Here is a 21,255-nt window from a genome sequence, read left to right as displayed (position 1 = left end):
TATTTTTATGTTTATATTTAGGTAGTCTTAATCCAAGCTAAGAATCTAATGTTGGGAAGGATTAACGGGAATAATACCAGTAGCAAAAAAAAAAAAATATTTTTTTTAATGAGAATTCAAAATTGCGCACATATATGGCGATAGATCTTTATGTACTGATATCTGAAGTACATTAATATTTGCGTAATGTGTTTGGGAAATGCATGCAGTCTCAATTTGTTATGTAGATATGAAAAAAAAAAATGTATCCTGGGTTTTAAAAGAATTATCTTGGGTTTAAGCACAATGAGGATTGAATATAATGCACAGATCGTTATGCAATTTTAAATATCAGAGATTAATAAAAAGAGAAGTATTGTAAATTTGGACAAATGTATCCTGTATATTTTGTGTGTGATTATTTTAGGATTTATTTGTTCAATAAACAAGATTCTTACCTGAACTACATCTATATATGAACTAAATACTGTGTAAAAATAATTGGATTATTGTAAAATTGTAAAATAATCGATAATTGCAAAATTTTATAAGGAACTTTTTGACATACGTACCTAATTTCAGGACCAATATAAAAAAAAAATACTAAAATCCAATGAATACAAATCTCTTCTTAGACCTTCTCTTTTGATAGCAGATCTTACTAATTCTGTTTTTGAAGATATTATTCTAGAAAGCTTTTAACGCTGCACATAGCCACATGCCCACATAGGACCCCAAAATCATAACGCACAAAATATATGACAGAGTGCTTTATCCCAGTAGGCCAGTCATGTTTATAGAATAGACGATAATTTCAAATGATTACTAGTAATTAACCCCATATTTGATCCCAAATAATAAATTAAAGTCCTTCTGATACTATTAGGTTCTTGTAATTTGGGGGATTTCCATGTATACTTGACAATAAAATAGATAAATTTATGAGTTTCTAAACTTTAGAAGTTTAAATATGATATTATAAATTTTTAAGAAAAAATACATAATTTCGAAGTTTTAAAGAATACACAGGAAATTTTCCTTATACCTGTTGTTCGAGAAATAATATTTTTTCGTCTATTTGACTAATTTGCAAAAATATACAATTATTGAATTTTACGATTTCTTCTATTTTTGAAAGATATGTAGGTTTAAGTCAAATGAAATTGCATTATGAAATACTTGAACTGAATAAATCATGAATACTCCTATCAAGAATACAAATTGTAAAATTGGAAGCTTGGTAGAGTAAGTTTGAGGCTGTCTAAACAGGGACAAACGTTACTAAAACGTTGATAAAACGTTGTAACGTTTTCAGCACAACTTGATAAAACGCAGAAGAAATCTAAAACGTTGGTAACGCTTATATAAACGTTATAATGTTTTAGACTATCATAACTACTGAAGTACACCCTCAACAGTATCGTATCACGTAGAATAATTCAAAATTGGGTCGGAAATTTATTGGTGCCCGTCTTACACATACAGGAACAGGACTTCTTTAAAATTTGTTTCAAAAGAAAACAGACAGTCCGAATCTCACTCTACGAGGTGCGGTACATCATGGATCCGAACTCCATGTCCCTTGGGTCTTGATAAAATTAATCTTGTATGATTATTTGGCTCTATCGATAATATATATAGCGGTTAGTCTTTTTATTCAATTTAAAGTTAATTAAATTAAATACCTTCAAAACATGTATAATTAACCTAATATAATTTTTGTTTAAACATTTGGTACCCATATTCACATGGTTGAAGTATCCACACGATTTTATTTATTTATTTAGAATTACTAAAAATTGTTTCGTTGAAACAAGTCTTGTTTGGCTTGATTTTCTGAAACTAGCCTCCACCGATCCCTAGGATCGGTGGAGCAAAAAAAATCAGTTCTACACTAGTCCTAGGGACCGGTGCAGTCCCTTTTGCACCTGCCACACATGGCTGCACGAAAAGCCACAAAAACTTGTCTACACCGGTCCTAGGGATCGGTGGAGCCCCAAAATTATCTCTACACCGGTCCTAGGAACCGGTGGAGCCTCAAAACCTTCCCTTTCGGTGATATATTTAGGTTTATTTTAGATGCGAACTGCACCTTTCTTCTTCACTCTTCTTCACTTCCCAGCTGCCATTCTTTTTTTTTTTTTCATTATTTTGTTTTTTTCAAATTCAATAGAGAAGTTGCCATATGAATAGATCGCCACCACCATTGTACTCAGCATCGTCTCCTGATTATTATTGTGAGTTTTTTTTTTACTCATATGTTTATATTTAGTGTTGTAAAATTAAAAAGAGGAGGGTTCAAATGCCTCCATGTTTTTGTGCCTCCATCTCTCTCCATCATTTTCAAAGTTCAAATAGTCGATCCAAACCGCTCAACCTAACCTCCATATTAAAATATGTTTGGAGACCAAATTTTATATTTTTAGGAATTTTTTTACTATTTTTTTAGATAGGTACAAAAATACTGTTTTTAGATGGTTCAGATTTACTGATTTTGTACCTATTTAAAAAAATAGTAAAAAAATTCCTAAAAATATAAAATTTGGTCTCCAAACATATTTTAGTATGGAGGTTAGGTTGAGCGGTTCGGATTGACTGTTTGAACTTTGAAAATGATAGAGAGAGATGGAGGCATGATGGAGGCACAAAAACATGGAGGCATTTGAACCCTCCTTAATTAAAAAATATTTGGAGTTAATTTAGTGTTTGATTTTTGTTCAGCAAAATGTCACTGCTATTGATCAATGTCTATTATGGTGGTAACCTCCAAAGCACTTCAACAGGTGTTGGTTATGACATAGGGGCTACATTTACCTTTACTGTATCTGATTCTACCAGTTTTGCTATTATAAGACGGCAAATATACGTTGGACTTGAATTGCTTCCGAGTCGAGTCAAATTGACAATTAGGGTACGTATGAACACAGGACCGCCCGGATCGTACCATTTCTCACTATTTCGGATAGAAAATAAGGAAACTTGGGATGTCATTAAACAAACTGCAGCTCAAGTGGCTGGATTTAAGGTTATAGAATTGGTAGCTGAGGCGCACCAGGCTAGAAACCAAACCAGTTATGATCCGTGTCCAGATAGTTTGCCTGGAGGTAGTAACACACCGTTGGTTCAGACCGGCTTTGATCCTAACTAGGGCAGTGTACCTATACCCACCTACACACCTCCGGTTCAGGCCAGTGACGACCTTTGTGAGCAATCAGATGAAGACACAGAATCTGATAGAAGTTCTTTTGATGATGATGATTCGGATGAAGAATGGAATGCAGATATGGATGAAGCGGAGGCTGAAACGGATGATCGAGAAATATTGAAGGATTGGCACAAGTCAATCCCATTCCTCAATCGAGGACCTAAGCATCCATGTTCCTCATTCCACGATGAATTGCCAATGCCATACGCGGATCGTGCATTTTTTGCGAACCCCCCCCAGGTTAGATGAAAAATTTGCTGAAGGTCAAATGTTTGAATCCAAAGCCAAACTAATATCAGAACTTGCTGATTTTCACCTACCAAGAAACACAGAGTTAGATGTGCTAAACAGCAACAAAACTAAGTATAGAGTTAAATGTAAATCTTCTAAATGCAAATGGAAACTGTATGCAATTGAAGTACCAACAGGTGCATGGACAATTTTGACCAACCCGTTTATTCACATATGTTTTGGAAGTGCTGAAAGGTTGGATAGTCATCAAATGACTGCTAGAGTAATTGCTGATATTATTAAACCGGCTTTGAAACATTATAAACCCTTCAAATACTTCATATAATATTTATTTGCAACAAATAATTAATAGATGTCACACCCCGTAGCCATCCTGTACAAAATGCGACAGGGTCCCTGCCGTAAACATACGGTTTCCCGTATGCCTACAAGGCAATTACGCTTCATTTATCCCATACCCCAAATTTACCCATTTCAAACATTCAATTCCACACATCTACACAACCTAGAATATTTAAATGCACACAAATAAACATATATCACATCACATACCTGAACATACTATATATATGAAAGTAATATCACAACCATAAGTATATATACATATATACATAAGTATCATATCATAACAACAACATATCACAAAACACACAAAATATATAAAGGTTCTCACAATCCCATCACCATACTCGATAAGTATCATACATATAATACAAGTCACTGGTAAAGAGAGACAAATACCGAGGGCCTAGGACTGACGAGTCTCACCGCTCCCGGCTGCACCAGAACCTGAAAAAGAATAACCCAACGGGCGTGAGAATAAATTCTCAGTGCGATAATTTGCCACAACGGATCCCTGGACTTGGAATCAAGTTTTATTTTCAAAAAGAAATCACATTCAACACAGTGCATATATATATATACAGTATATAAAGCTAAATGCATATACCTGACAGCAGTTAATCAAATGAAATCACAACAGAGGAATTATTAAATCGAATCTCAAGTTAAAGAACATATAGGGCTTAATTCTTTTAATTACGTCTGGTAGCAACTACAGATGTACCATCCAACTGGACCCTTCGTTCCCGTCGACACCTGTAGGGTTCCATACACCTACAGATGGACCCCCAATTACCACCCTAATGTTGACACCCATCTGTAGTGCTTGGCTTAACCGTTTCCTAAGTTTCTGGTTACAAGTCATATTCAGAAAATTCAATCAATTCCTTTAGAACGTAATCTCAATAGATCATTCAATTGCATATCACGCCGGATAATGCTTTAGACGTTCACACTAGTCACCATATTCATACAATCCACAAATCATCACATTTGCCCCTGCCTCAACCGGTTGAGGGCTTACGGCAGCCTAGGTAAACTAAAGCTTTAGAGTCCTACCAAAACCTGCGCGCCAGGTTTTGCAAATTCGTCACTCTTTGGTGACCCATACCATTCTTTCCTTTTTCCAATTCCGGTGACTATCTATCTAAGATCAGATCATAATAGATCGACACAATTATAAACCATACCAGTATGCAAGTCATTCACGTTTCAGAATTCAGTTTCAATCAGATTGGGCTATGCTATGCGATGCACAATTCACATAATGCAATCAATAAATATTCAACATGTCAAACGAAACAATAATTTAATTCTGAAAATAAAATATCAGACAAGTCCAGAAACCCCGCACCTGAATATGCTGCTCGTATACCAACCTTATGTCTCAGACGTCTCGTGCGATCCCGTACTCGGTTGCCTTATAGATTCTATTTAGAATATGTACAATTAGGGTTTAATCAGCTATAATTACTATATAATTAACATTCGTATAATTACGGTTCGATGTTTCTTTGATTCGGCTTAGAATACACCATTTATAACACATCTACACTGTACTTTCGGCCCGTAGCCCAAGCCTTTGCGGCCCGCAGCAGTCACAGGTCAGATCAACAGAATTGACTAAGTACAGGGTTGGTTGCGGCCCGTAAAGGTCCTGTTGCGGCCCGCAATGGTTTGACCTGCTTCAGGTCCAGTGACCATCTCGGGAATCACGCCTCTCTTGCGGCCCGCAACCCATTCTGTTACGGCCCGTAACACACACAGTTCAAAATCTGGTTATTTGGCTAAGTACCCTGTCTTGCTTGCGGCCCGCAGGCCCCCTTATTGCGGCCCGAAATTCTTTTGCAGAATTCATTTTCTTTGGTTTTTAATCCGTTCGATCGAGGCCCGGTTTAGGTTCAGTTAATTCTCGCATTTTCCCGATCATGCATACTACTATACTTGGTAACTTATACCATGTTCATTACACTATTCATATAGGTTCATAACAATTCAACCTTTTTATCTATTTACGTCATAATTTGATCGATACAAGTTAGTAATTCGATTAAACAATCAATCGGGTTTCAATCTAAATATATCAACAAATCCCAACATTTCAGAATCTCAAAACCCCCAATTAAGTTCTCAAAACCAAAACCCTATTTCCAAAACCCTAAATCTCAATTCACAAATTTAAACTCAATGAGTCAAGTAAATGGACTTGAATATATCTAATAACAAGTCAAAATTCGAATTCAAACTTTAAACGAAATAAATCCAAATCAAATCGAAACTAGGGTTTTGAATAGAAATTGAGAGATAGAGATTTATACCAAATTGATTGCTTAATTGCGTAGAGGGTTTCGTCTGGATCTCGAATCTACAAACCGTTCGATCGATAGCGCGAATTTCACTCTCTCCCTTTCTCTCTTCCTCTCTTGCGCCTCACTCTCGCCTCTCTTTCTTTCTCACGGTACCAATGGTACCAACCGGTACAAGGAGATGATTATGACATGATTTTGGTACTTTTGCAATTTGGTCCTTCAATCTTTCATTTATTACATAAGGGTTTATCTTTTGCATATATAGCCTCGTATAAACTTTTAATGCATTCAAATCCTTTTAAATTCAATATATAACATATATATAACATTTATAATATATATATATATATTTTAAATATATCAATTTATATATTTACATATGCATTTCATTCTTTCTAAATTCAATGTACATATATCTATATATGTCAAATTTATATTTACAATTTTATAATAACATATATATATATACATATAAATTTATTGATTTAAATTCCTTTATATCTAAATTAAAAAAAAAAATGTTTTGCAAATAGACTCTCATATATATATATTTCTTATAATCAAGTTTAGAACGTTACAATAGATATAATCAAAATTACCATATCACGAACTTTCCATGCTCTGTGGTTCTGTTGTGCTAATTTCAACAGCTTCGGATAATTCACATTATCCATTCACTCTGTTAGAAAATTTGATAAACAAATATTTTTGCAACTGATGAGAGTCATCACACATAATTATATAAACATATGCCTACAATAATCAAAATTTATGTAAACAACGTATCATCTAATTTTGATTTTAATAATAAACTTCATGAATATTACTAATTTTAAACATTTATAATTTTATCTAATTTTAAATTTCATGATGACTCACACATTTATCTAATTCTAAACTTCATGATGACTCACACATTTATCTAATTTTACACAAATTATAATACATATTACTAAAAAGTGTTGGGTTTTCGTGAACGGTTCAAACCCATTTAATTAGCTTAAGCTGCGGAAAGAGTAAAACAAAAATTTTTACATCTAACTTAAGCTACGGATTAAATGAATCAAGAAGATTCGTTTAATCCTATTTACAGATCTACTCCATAATTGATTTCCTAAAGCATTAAATCTATTTACAAATTAAATAGATTAATATAACAATTTATACCTTGATTCCAAATCTCAGTTGGAATGCAGACCGAGCGAGTAGAGCCTCACCAGGGATGGAATCGACTCGCAGTATCACACGTGTGATACCTCTATTGGTTATCCACCAGGACTAACCGGAGAGCGATTTACTTCTTCTGCCAGAAATACCGTAAACCGCGGAATTCTGCAGAAACACTATTCACCAAAAAAGAGACAGATTAAATATATTTAAGAATGCAAGTTATTCCGTTTTACTAATAAAGCAAAACATGAAATACCGCAGAATCTAAAAATATATTTTTCCGAATCTCGTAATAACCGAAATCAGGGAAGAGAGGGAAAACCGATTAACGAAGTAATCAGATTAACACGTGAATTAGTGAGTCTTTCTCTCTACCCCTACCCCTCTATTTATAGACTTTTGAGGAGGTTGGCAAAAGACCAAAATACCCCTCAAAACAAATCTATTTACCAAAAGCCCTTGACACCTCATCCTTTTATCATGTGAAATGACCAAAATACCCTTGCCACCTCACATGACACATGTCAACACAAGGGAAGTCGGCACCAAGGTAAAAAAGACCATTTTGCCCTTGGCCCATTAAGGATGAATAGTAAAAGGCTTTGATTTTGGGCTTTTGCCTTTGGGCTTTTAATTTTAATTAAGGCTTTGATTATTTTGGGCTTTTAAATCCATAATTCAAATCCATAATTAACAATTAAAATTCCAAATCAAATATATATAATTGTCATATACAATTATATTTCTTTTCGGTTATTGTTCGGTAACTTTTATACAACGTAACGTGTACGTTTATAAATTAACCGTTGTTTCTGCTTGTCATTCTAAATGACATTTATAATTTAATTATATCACGTATAATTAATTATAACCATCTTAATATTAATTATAATCAATTTATAATTAATCAGTAAGATTCTCCGAGTAGCTCCTATATGGTGTGACCCAATAGGATCTGTGTTATGTTGGTAAACAGAGTTAAAACTGTTTTAACTTCTGTTAGTCATGGGTGGCATCTGGCAACACATCATGACCATCCAATTACACAGATGATGCTGTACTGTACAATATCACGATCCAGTAAACAATTTACTTGTGTCAGTTCTTCTGCCTCATAGCTATCAGATCAGTTTCAAGGTAGCTGTGTGTCATCCTTGGTAACTGTATCTTTTCTTGATCTTGAGTAGATTATCAAATATAATTACTCTTGTAATTATACCGCATGCAGATAATCTAACTCTATCAAGGGGCCCAGTGATGCTATAGCTCGTATAGAGATACGAGGGACAAGTAGTATTCTTGGTAGACTATCACTTCCTCAGCTAAGTTATATATATGGAAATGCTACCGTTATGGCTGCTTTTTACGGACAGCGTTAGATAACACTTACTCATATATATTTCTTAGTGGGAACGATAAATACCTCATACTTTAGAACTTTGACACTGAATGAAAACATAAATGACACGAACACAATTCTATTTAATGTTTCATTCGGGGTCTGTCAAATACCATGTTCCTAGAACATGTATTCATGTGATTAAAATGACATCTCGTGTCAGGTGGTTTGTAAAACTTAACCATCTTTTAATCCACATGCTAACCTTATCGCGGTAATTAGTGTTCCTGCTAATTACCTTGGTCAGTGACTTTTAAGAGTATATATTATCTATATTATGGAGTTTCACAATTTCAGTCATGAACTCGAAATGATCCATAATTTCAATAATACTCAAGGCAACAAAATGATATATAAATAAACATTCAATTCATGAACAAAGCTTTATGATTAACTTATCGTATTATTGACTTCTAGATTATTACAAACTAACAAAAAGTTACATTATACTACATGAACACTTAATTACACAAATTTATAATACATACACTAAATTACACTAAATTAACATCAAATAAACTCTAAATTAACACTACATTACACTAAATTATCAACAAATCAACTCTAAATCAACTCTACATTACCAACAAATTACTAAATATACTCCAAATCAACACTAAATTACATCAAATATACTACATTTCACAAAAGAGAAACTTAATTAAATTTAATTAGTTATTCATTAAATTCGGCTAAAATAAGTCTAAATATACTAAACACTACAATTTAACACGACATTTCACAAAAACAATCTAAATATAATAAACAAACTAAATTAATTTAGTTATTTATTTAAATTCGGCTAAAATAAAAAATTAAAAAGAGAGGAATATTTACCTTATCAAAATTGTAGATATGAAGAGTTTCCCAATCTCTTAAACAATTTCAAAATTTTGAAACAATTGGATTGAGAAATAGTGGAATATATTGAGAGGATAAAAAAAAAAAAGGAGTTCTAATGGCTACTGGAAGGAAGAAGAGGAAGGAAGGAGGCCTGCGTCGGGCTCAAATTTGCAAAAAAAATCTCCACCGGTCCCCAGGATCCGTGCAGAACAATTTTGGATCTTCTGTGGCAACGCCTCTACCGGGTGCAAAACAGGGTTAAAAAATGCTCCACCGGTCCCTAGGACCGGTGTGGGATGGAAATTTTTGGCTACACCGATCTTAGGGATCGGTGGAGGCTATTTTACGAAAATTTGGTTTTACTGGGCTGGTTCTGTTTAATTATTTGACACGAATTCTATTTAAAAAAAAAATCTATCCACACATAGAAAACGGTATGATGGATCGTTAGGGGTTAAAAGCTGGAGATGGTTATTAGTATTCATACAAAATTACTTGTGAAGATAACTTTGTTCGCTTGATTTTGCCGCACCCCCCGAGGCCCCGAGTAGAGACGGATTAATTTATAAGTAAACTCTAATTCCAGACTTTCTAGTCGTCCCATCCATACAGAGATTCACAAAAGAATTTCTTACATAGCCCTGAAAAACTTTGAATTATCACAAATGCTTAGAGATTTTTTTTTTTTTTTAATGTCATTACAAATTAGAACTTGTGACAATTGACACCATCATGTAAATAAAAAACTTATAGCGTCCAACTATTTCGGATTCAGATAATCCTGATATTCAAATTATTTTGACAATTAAAAGAAATAGATATTCATGACACATCATTTTTTGGTGAATATCGAGCGATATGGATACAGATAATTTATTAAATATATAAATATTTTTGAAAAATATGCGAACACGGACATATGCACAATGACTAGAAATCCGTACCGTTTATACTCCTGTACCATACCAATACCAATATTTTTGGACTATTTTGGATAGCTGCAATATCATTATTTAATCCCAAAAATAAACCAGTTATAAAAAAAAAATGCAAAAAAAAAAAAAAAAAAAACACATACATGAAAGTACTCTTTCCCCATATAATATATACTTCTTTTAGTAGGGATGCAACGACATATTATTTACTCTTTAGGTATAGGATTATATGATGTTGAAGAACTTCAATTCCTAAATTTTTAGGACCGATAAAGAAATAGTAATCTTAATAGGGAGCGGAATTTTTCAACAGACATCGTCCGTCGGATTTAAATCTGCATTTATGCGAACTGATTTAAATTTATATTAATTATGTCTCATAAATTTAAAATGTCTGTTTAAATTTTGACGTGAATAGGAGGATTTAAATCAGACATCAAACGAAAGCGTACCCCTTCTCTTCCCCCATTGTTTATTAGAGACATCTGCAGCCTACATATATTTCATAATTAAATAATCTGAGAAAATAATGTATTTATTTATTCGTTAATGAACACTATAAGTGCCACATGAGAACGCTTCTTATGGAATGCACCAAAATCTCTTGCCATGTGCGCAATATCTTTGACTTAGAGACAACCTAATAATCCTCAATTATAAACAGGGCTTTTACTAATGATTAATTTAACCAATGCTTGTTGATTCCAAGATTAGATTTGATCATGTAATGATCAAGGGATACTCCGAAAGAGACGAAATAATCATGAAGTCCCTGTCATTATTATTCATTCTATGAAAGCAATGCATTAATTATTATGGACGGTACGTAGGACCATCAAATAAAAAACTGAAGAACTTGATCAGGCGAAGCCAAGATGAAGTATAATTTTATAATTATTTTGAATATTAAGTATATTTATAACTACTTTTTTTTTTATTGAGAAAAGCACATAAATAAATGGATATTTTGGAAAAATGGTTAGCATGAGGTATGATTTTTAATTTTAAATATTATATATTTTTTTATAAAACATAGAAATAGAACTATATTTAAAAAAAAAAAAAAAGGTCGAGAGACGAGAGGGCAACTATCCGCTTTGGCTCTTTTAGTTCAAATTGTCTATATTTAATCATTACAATCGTTGACAGTAATGATATTTCAAGTTCAATCAAATTTTATGACAAACTAGATATGGATTATAATAAGTTTATGATTTGTCAATGTTTTATGTGTAAAAGGATACATTCTAGTAATTCGGATAAAAGTTGAAAGTTAACTCTTGAAAAGAAAAAAAATAACCAGATGATTTGAGATATCAGACCTCTGTCTTATATATATTGTATAATAATCATTTTTTTTCTTAAAAAAAGAATTAGGATTGAGCATATAAAAGTTTCATAAAAAGTAAGAGATCAATTTTACAGTACCCGCATCATTTCACTATAAATTATATAACAAAATCACATATAATCACTGATTTTTTAAAATAAATGAGGTCAATTAATCCCGTGAAATCCATTTGCATCCATCTCTAATATCAATCATGGTTAAAACTATAATATTTCTTCAACATTTTATATAATAAAACATAGAAGTACAATTGTTTGAAATATAAATGTAGGTCAATTAGCCTTCATTTTTCTTAACAAGATTTGCTTCTGTCTACATAAATTTCAAAAATGAAAATTTGAAAGCTGATTACTAATTTACAAATGGCTGGAATCTTTCTTCCTTTTTTTTTTGTGCCTTAGGATATAATAAATAAAGACGAAAATGATTTGTCCGATATTATTTTTCAAAACATAGCTTCTGAATACATTGGACTTAACGTTAAAATTCATTGTCATTATTACAAAAATGTGGTGAGAAATCAAACATCGATTTCGGAAAGGTTTTAAGAACCGAATCTCCTGCCTTTCTGTGGGCAGACATTAATGTCCTTAAAGTTACTGATACGTGAATTCAGGGTAGATTTTGAGATAAAATTATAAATCTTTAAATATCAAAATCCACTCCAAACTCACGTGTCAGTGATTTTAGAGAAGAACTTCATGCCCACAAAAGAGCAGGTGATCCGATTTCGGTTTTAAGACCTGTTTGTTATACCAAGGATTAAGGTACTGTGGTATATACCAATTAATTTTGCAAAATCTAAAATAGCTCGTGAAAGCTTTTAAAAATAGAATAATTATATTCATCCCCACACTCCTATGCCCTGTTGGATTCTCCTAACATGCCATGTCCTTTCCTTGTAGAAACCGACATTGAATATGTTAATATGATAGATTGTTCTTTCAAACCTAATGAACTCCCTACTAACACTTATCATCCAGATTTGAGGAATCATTCAAACTTCTCGTATAAGCGTAATGATGAGGCGGTGCAAGTTTCATGATATCATCAACAACCTCATCAATACTATCAACAAGAGCATCATCCTAGGCCTCCACCAGGTAAGTCTTATCTTCGTAAAAGGTTAGATGAATTTATTGAAACACAAGAAGGAATTAGTAGAAAAATAGCTTCCTCCGTCAAGGTAATAGCTGACACAACCACAAATCTAGAGAATTAAGTTAGGCAACTATCGAACAAATTTATGGAATGCTCTAGAAAGGCTTGTGTAGCTATTGCACATCGACTTAGGAGCGGATCAACCTATCAAGATCCTTCTATGCCCAGTTGGATGTCTAACCGTGTGCTTGCTATAATTTATGGAATACTCTAGAAAGGCTTGTGTTGCTCACGATGAAGCTCAACCGCACACTGACTTTGAAGAAGGTAATTCTAGCAAGCACACGGTTTAGCCTGAACCGCATGAAGAACCACACGAACCCCCAGTTCAGCAGAAACCTACGCATGACGACTCTAATCGATAGGACAAACCCAACCTTGGACTTCCTCCCTATTAGCCGCCTCTGCCATTCCCGCAGAGGGTTATAAAAGCTAAACTCGAGAAGTAATTCACAAAGTTTATCGAAAGGGTTGGAGATCTGAGCATTGCCATTCCTTTCATAAAAGCTATTACGAGCATTCCCTTGTACCATAAGTTTCTAAAAAAACTACTCTCCAACAAACAGAAGCTTCAGGAATGCACAACAATATCACTAAATATGGAGTGTAGCGCCATGATCCAAAGTCAATTACCGCAAAAACTCAAGGATCTTGGAAGTTTCTCAATACCTTGTGTAATCGGAACAACTACGATCAAACGAGCACTTTGTGATCTATGTGCAAGCGTTAGTCTCATGCCAAAATCCCTATTCCAAAGGCTTAACATGGGAGAACTCTCACCCACAAAGATGACCTTACAGCTAGCAAATCACTCTATCTGGTACCCTGTAGGAATACTAACTGACATTCCTATCTGAGTCAGAGGTTGATCCCCGTAGACTTCATGGTCATCGACATGAAAGAGGACGACAATATCTCGATCATCTTGGGCCGACCATTCCTTGCTACATGCAGTGCCGTGATAAATGTAAAGAACATAAAGATATCACTATCCATAGGAGACGAGAAAACTGAATTCGATATCAAAAGATCTATGAATTACCTCGCTGAATCTGATCAAGCGTACAACCTTGACCTTCTAAAAGAAGATGATGATATCGAAGACTACTTAAGCTAAGAGGAGTATCCTGACGATGCCTTCCAAGATGATGACATTCCGTGGTCTCCATCCTCACCTAGTGTAGAGTCTCATTCACATGATGGATACAAAGACATCAATCCAGTATCATTGCCCGACTCAAGAATACTAGAGAAGGCAGAACCGACCAAAGCTAGCCTGATAACTAAGCTGGATCAACCATTAGAAACTTGCCATATGATATCCTACCATGATGAAACAAAAATCATCCCTAGTGACAAACTTGAGCCTAAACCTCATGACTTAAATTCTAAGGCTGACTTCCCTATTATTTAGCGAAAATTCTCAATGAAAGGGAAAACCAAACCCACGAGGCTCGTTTCTTACATAAAACCTCGTCACATCAAATAATGAAAGATAAGGAACCTAGCGCGAAGAAAACTCATATAAGCTACTATCTGAAATGCAGTCCTCAGAAGGACACTTATGCATCCAAGCTTATGAGCATTATGCCAAAGCCACTTGATATAAAATAACCCTAACCAAGCCAAGATAGTGACTTAAAAGAAGCGCTACCTAGGAGGTAACCTAGGGACGATTTTTCTTTTTTCATTTTTAGGATATTTTTCTTTTTAATCTTATTTTGAGTCCCATTTAACAAACAACTCATGAAAAATGTACACTCCTATTGAGAACAACCAAACTCAGAAAAGAGAGAAGCCCAACCATAACGAAGAAGAAAAGGAGTGGGGCAGAAAAAAGGGCCTGGAGAGCCGCGTGTGGATCATTCGTGAACCGCATGCTATCTCCCAAAATGCGCATGGATTAAGCCTAGAACCGTGTGCTATTGACCCTAGCCTCAACAAAGTGATTCAGATCCAGAAACGGATTCGCATGCGGTTTAACCTCAAACCGCACATGAATCTGACACCCGTTAACGGACCCGTTTAGGATTTTTGACTCTTTGAATTCTCGCGTCATTTCGTTGCATTGTTTCAAACCCTACAACTATCCATTTTTCACCACCTTTCTCTCTTTCTCTTCCTTTACCTCTCTCCTTCTCTTTTCTCTTCTCCACCGCCGCTTCTCTTTTTCTCCCTCTGCCTCCGCTACCGCTGGCTTCACCACTGCCGCATTACTACTACGCCGCCTCCTTCTCAGTTGCCTTTCTCCCTCTCTACATTCTCTCCTACTAGCACCACTTCAGCAACCTTCTACTCAAAACCCTCAAAAACTCAAAACCAGTAGCAAAGGGGTTTGCTTTACTAAAAATTCATAATTTTAGGGATTGCTTGGACTGGTACCGGCATACCAGGGCTATTGGTACGAAAGGAAAAACCCCGAACCGTGTGCGATTTAAGCCCAAATCGCACGCTATCTCTCCCCTTGCCTTCCCAGTTGCACGCGGTTCTGCCAAACCACACAGCCTAGCCTACGCATTGCCTAGATCACACACGTTTCTTCCTAGAACCGCACGACAATGAAGAAGAGGGATATCCTGAGAGCTATGAAGGCGGGCACCTTCTGGATCAAGGATCCGGTAATCCCACCTCACTCTTCTTCTTCTTTTCCTTCTCACCATACTCCCACTTCATCGAATGAGAATAGCATCTCTAACCCGACATTCATCAGGAGGGAATAAGAGATCTCAAATGGGTACTCCCCCGAGGATATTGACCCCATGGATACCACTGAAGCCGCTCCCATCTCCAGGAAAGGGAAAGAACCGACTATTTTAAAGGCGAAGGAGATGAAGCTCGATTCATTTTGGGTTATCCATCTACCTACCATGGCCACGCTTGAAATTGAGGATCAATTCCGAAGCATGGCCGATTCCCTTGGCATTTGGAACTTCCTTCTTTCCCTTTGGGAGTGCCACGCCTATGCCAATGCCACTGATGAGTTCCTGACGACCTTCTAGTTCAGCGACAGGATCACTTTCAAGCTAGCGGATTGAGGCACCGTTTTACCCTTAAAACCTTCAACCAAACCCTGGGCTTCCTTACTGATGGTGTTTCTGTCTATGACAAGAATGACGTGAATAACACCTGGGCTTTCATTAGCCACAAGCCAGCATGTGAGAGAAATCGGGAAAGCAACACCATCCGGCACACCACTATCCAGTACTTCCACCGCGCCCTCTCCAATTATGTCTTTGCGCGAGGAGAGGCACATGCAATTGCCAACTTCAAGGACCTATTCTTCATCCACTACGCCCTCTATCGCCTCGTTAACTTCAACGGGCAAAGGCTTGATGTCAGCTACTTCTTAGCTAACCACATAAAGACGGTGGTAAACCATCCGCAAGCCACCAGTTTTGTAGGGTTGGTAGGAGTTATGCACTTGCATAGAGGATCGGGGTTGCACTCGATCAACATGAGGAGCCTGTAGATCTCAAGGTCAAAATGGACCTTAAATGGATGAGGGGGACTAGGACCTCCGTGGTAGCCAACCACCATATCTCGGCTTCTGCAGTGTAAGCCAGCACGAGATCATCGCAACCCAACTGCCCCTCGAGCCCCTCGAGCCCCTCGAGCCCCTCGAGTACACCAATCTAATCACGTGGTGCAGACTACTGACATGAGGGCAAGCACCTCCAATAGAGGTACCTCAGCATGCTGCACAGCTGGCCCATGGACTGCATGCATTTCATGCGGATCAACAGCAACCGTACGCGGCTGGGATCTCTCTCCGACAGCAACAAGCTGGCCAACATATGGTTGGCAATGAACTGCATGCCAATACGCATACTCCTCTAGGCCAGGTACTGGAGGCCATCCAGGGCCTAACTGATGTAGTCCTGCAGGTTTGTGATGGCTATGACCGGAGTTTCAGGGCTTTGAACTCTGCCTTCGAATCACTCAATATACGGATGGATTAGCAGGACCTAAGGATTATAATGATAGAGCACACGACAAATGAGCTCTACTTTCATGGTCTTGAGAACCAGAACATGGAGTACAACCCTCCACGTCCTAGTCTCTTCCCTGATGCATGGATCCAGCGGGCTAGTTGTAAATGCCCTATTATCTGGTCTTGCCATATATAAACACTATTAGAGTTCTCCAAATACCTTCAACTGGTGTGTTGGTTGTAAATGCCTAATATCTTGCCTTAGAGGGATACTACTAGGGTGCTCTAAACACCTTCAATTGGAGTGTTGTATTAGGGTTGTAAATATCCTATTATCTTGCAATCTAGAGGCACTCCTAGAGTATTCCAAACACCTTAAATTGGAGTTTTATATTAGAGTTGTAAATGCCATATTATCTTGCCATCTAGAAACACCACTAGATTCTCCAAACATCTTCAATTAGTGTATTGTATTAGGGTTGTAAATGCTCTATTATCTTGCAATCTAGAGACACTAGTAGGGTGCTCCAAACACCTTCAATTGGAGTGTTGTATTAGGATTGTACCCCATTATCTTGCCATAAATAGACACTACTAAAGTGCTCCAAATACATTCAATTGGAGTGTTGTATTAACGTTGTAAATACCCTATTATCTTGCCATATATAGATACTACTAGAGTGCTCCAAACACCTTCAAGTTGCCATAAATAGACACTACTAAAGTGCTCCAAACACATTCAATTAGAGTATTGTATTAACGTTGTAAATACCCTATTATCTTGCAGTCTAGAGACACTTCTAGAGTGTTCCAAACACCTTAAATTGAAGTGTTGTATTAGTGTTGTAAATACCCAATTATCTTACCATTTAGAGACACTACTAGAGTGCTCCAAACACCTTCAATTGGAGAGTTGTATCAGGGTTGTAAATGCCCCATTATCTTGCCATATAGAGACACTACTAGAGTGCTCCAAACACGTTCAATTGGAGTATTGTATTAGGGTTGTAAATGTGCTAATATATTCCAATCTAGAGACACTTCTAGAGTGCCCCAAACACCATAAATTGGAGTGTTGTATTAGAACCTCCCCAATTATATTGCCATAAAGAGACACTATTAGAGTTCTCCAAACAACTTTAATTGGTGTGTTGTATTAGGGTTGTAAATGCCGTATTATCTTTCCTTAGAGGGACACTCCTAGGGTGCTCCAAACACCTCCAATTAGAGTGTTGTATTCGGGTTGCAAATATCCTATTTTCATGCAATCCGGGGACACTACTAGAGTGCACCAAACATCTTCAGTTGGAGTGTTGCATTAGGGTTGTAAATGCCCTATTATCTTTCCATATAGAGACACTACTAGATTGCTCCAAACACTACCAGAGTGCTCCAAACATCTTCAATTGGAGTGTTGTATTGGGGATGTAAATCCCTATTATCTTGTCATCTGGAGACACTAGTAAAGTGCTCTAAACACTTTCAATTAGAGTGTTGCATTAGGGTTGTAAATGACCTATTATCTTGCCATATAGAGACACTATCAAACATCTTTAAAAACCTTCAATAGGAGTGTTGTATTAGTGTCGTAAATGTCATATTATCTTGCCATAGAGGGACACTACTAGGGTGCTCCAAACACCTTAAATTGGAGTATTGTATTAGAGTTGTAAATACCCAATTATCTTACCGTTTGGAGACACTACTAGAGTGCTCCAAACACCTTCAATTGGAGGGTTGTATCAGGGTTGTAAATGCTCCATTATCTTGCCATATAGAGACACTACTATAGTGCTCCAAATACATTCAATTGGAGTGTTGTATTAGGATTGTAAATCCCTATTATTTTAACATCTGGAGACACAACTAGGGTGCTCCAAACATCTTCAATTGGAGTCGTGTATTAGGGTTGTAAATGCCAGATTATCTTGACATCTGGAGACACTACTAGAGTGCTCCAAACACCTTCAATTGAAGTGTTGTTTAGGGTTGTAAATACCTTATTATCTAGCAATCTATAGACACCCATAGAGTGCTTCATAGGGTGAAAATCAATGCTAATAATATTTATCACCCTAATGTTTATTCCACTGTCGATTAGCGCATGAACCTATCGTATAGTACAGATTGGGGTGTCAATCTGCAGAGATGGTGTATTAAGAGATCTAAGATGTAAACTAAGGTCTAGGTTATCAGTTCCTTTAGGTTGGTCGATTGTGTTTTAGTTTATTGGTTGTTGGTTGCTCGGTTGTAATATTTTAGATGTATTAGGGAAGTAATTGCCCCCATTATCTTGCCTTATAGAGATACTACAAGGGTGCTCCAAACACCTTCAATTTGAGTGTTGTATTAGGTTGTAAATCCAAATTATCTTGCCATCCGGAGACACTACTAGAGTGCCCCAAACACCATCGATTGGAGTGTTGTATTAGGGTTGTAAATACCCGATTATCTTTCTATCTTGAGACACTACTAGAGTGCTCCAAACACCATCATTTGGAATGTTGTATTGGGGTTGTCAATGCCCTATTATCTTGTCATATAGAAACACTACTAGAGTGCTCCTAACATATTCAATTGGAGTGTTGTATTAGGGTTGTAAATACACTCTTATCTTGAAATCTGGAGACACTACTTAGAGTGCTGCAAAACTCTTCAATTGAAGTGTTGTATTATAGTTGTAAATACCCTATTATCTTGCTATATAAAGACACTACTAGAGTGCTCCAAACATCTTCAATTGGAGTGTTGAATTATAGTTGTAAATGCCCCATTATCATGCCCACTAAAGACAATACTAGAGTGCTTCAAACACCTTCTATTGGAGTGTTGTATATGAGCTGTAAATACCCTATTGTCTTGCCATATATAGACACTACTAGAGTGCCCCAAACAACTCCAATTGGAGTGTTGTATTCGGGTTGCAAATGCCCTATTTTCAGGCAATCTAGGGACACTACTAGAGTGCTCCAAACACATTCATTTCGAGCGTTGCATTAGGGTTGTAAATGCCATATTATCTTGCCATATAGAGACACTACCAAAGTGCTCCAAGCACCTTCAATTGGAGTGTTGTATTGGGGCTAGAAATCCCTATTATCTTGCCTTCTGGAGATACTAGTAGAGTGCTCTAAACACCTTCAATTGGAGGGTTGTATCAGGGTTGTAAATGCTCCATTATCTTGCCATATAGAGACACTACTAGAGTGCTCCAAATACATTCAATTGGAGTGTTGTATTAGGGTTGTAAACGCCCTATTATGTTGCCTTAGAGGGACACTGCTAAGTTACTCCAAATACCTTCAATTGTAGTGTTGTATTAGGGTTGTAAATGCCTTAATATCTTCCAATCTAGAGACCCTCCTAGGGTGCTCGAAAGACGTTATCTTGGCATCTGGTGACACTACTATAGTGCTCTAAACATCTTCAATAGGAGTGTTGTATCAGGGTTGTAAATACCCTAATATCTTGCCATATAGAGACACTTTTACAGTGTTCCAAACACATTCAATTGGAGTGTTGTATCAGGGTTGTAAATACCATAATATCTTGCCATATAGAGACACTACTACAGTGTTCCAAACACATTCAATTGGAGTGTTGTATTAGGATTGTAAATGACCCATTATCTTGCCATATAGAGACACTACTAGAGTGTTTCAAACACATTCAATTAGAGTGCTGTATTAGGATTCTAAATCCCTATTATCTTTCCATCTGGAGACACTACCAGAGTGCTCCAAGCACCTTCAGTCAGAGTGGCGTATTTGGGTTGTAAATACCCTATTATCTTGCCTTCTAGAGACACTACTAGAGTGCTCCAAACACCTTAAATTTCATTGTTGTGTTTGGCTTGTAAATGGCCTATTATCTTGCCATATAGAGACACTATTAGAGTCCTCCAAACATCTTCAATTGGAGTGTTGTATTAGGGTTGTAAATCCCTATTATCTTGCCATTTGAAGACATTACTAGAGTACCCCAAACACCATCAATTGGGGTGTTGTATTAGGGTTGTAAATTCCCTATTTTCTTGCCATATAGAGACCCTATTAGGGTTCTGCAAACACCTTAAATTGGAATGTATTAGGGTTGTAAATGCCCTAATATCTTGCCTTAGAGGGACACTTCTAAGGTGCTCCAAACAACTTCAATTGGAGTGTTGTATTAGGGTTGTAAATGCCCTAATATCTTGCCTTAGAGGGACACTACTAGGGTGCTCCAAACACCTTCAATTGAAATGTTGTATTAGGGTTGTACCGTATTATCTTGCAATATAGCTTAGTACCCTAAACACCTTTAATTGGAGTGTTGTATTAGGGTTGTAACCCTCAATTGTCTTGCCATATGGAGACCCTAGAGTGCCCAGAAATCTTGT

The sequence above is a fragment of the Carex rostrata genome, chromosome 23, assembly GCF_964058835.1.
Source record: "Carex rostrata chromosome 23, lpCarRost1.2, whole genome shotgun sequence".
In the NCBI taxonomy this organism is placed as follows: domain Eukaryota; kingdom Viridiplantae; phylum Streptophyta; class Magnoliopsida; order Poales; family Cyperaceae; genus Carex; species Carex rostrata.
The sequence above is the reverse complement of the archived record's forward strand: the minus strand, read 5'-3'. Positions refer to the sequence as shown.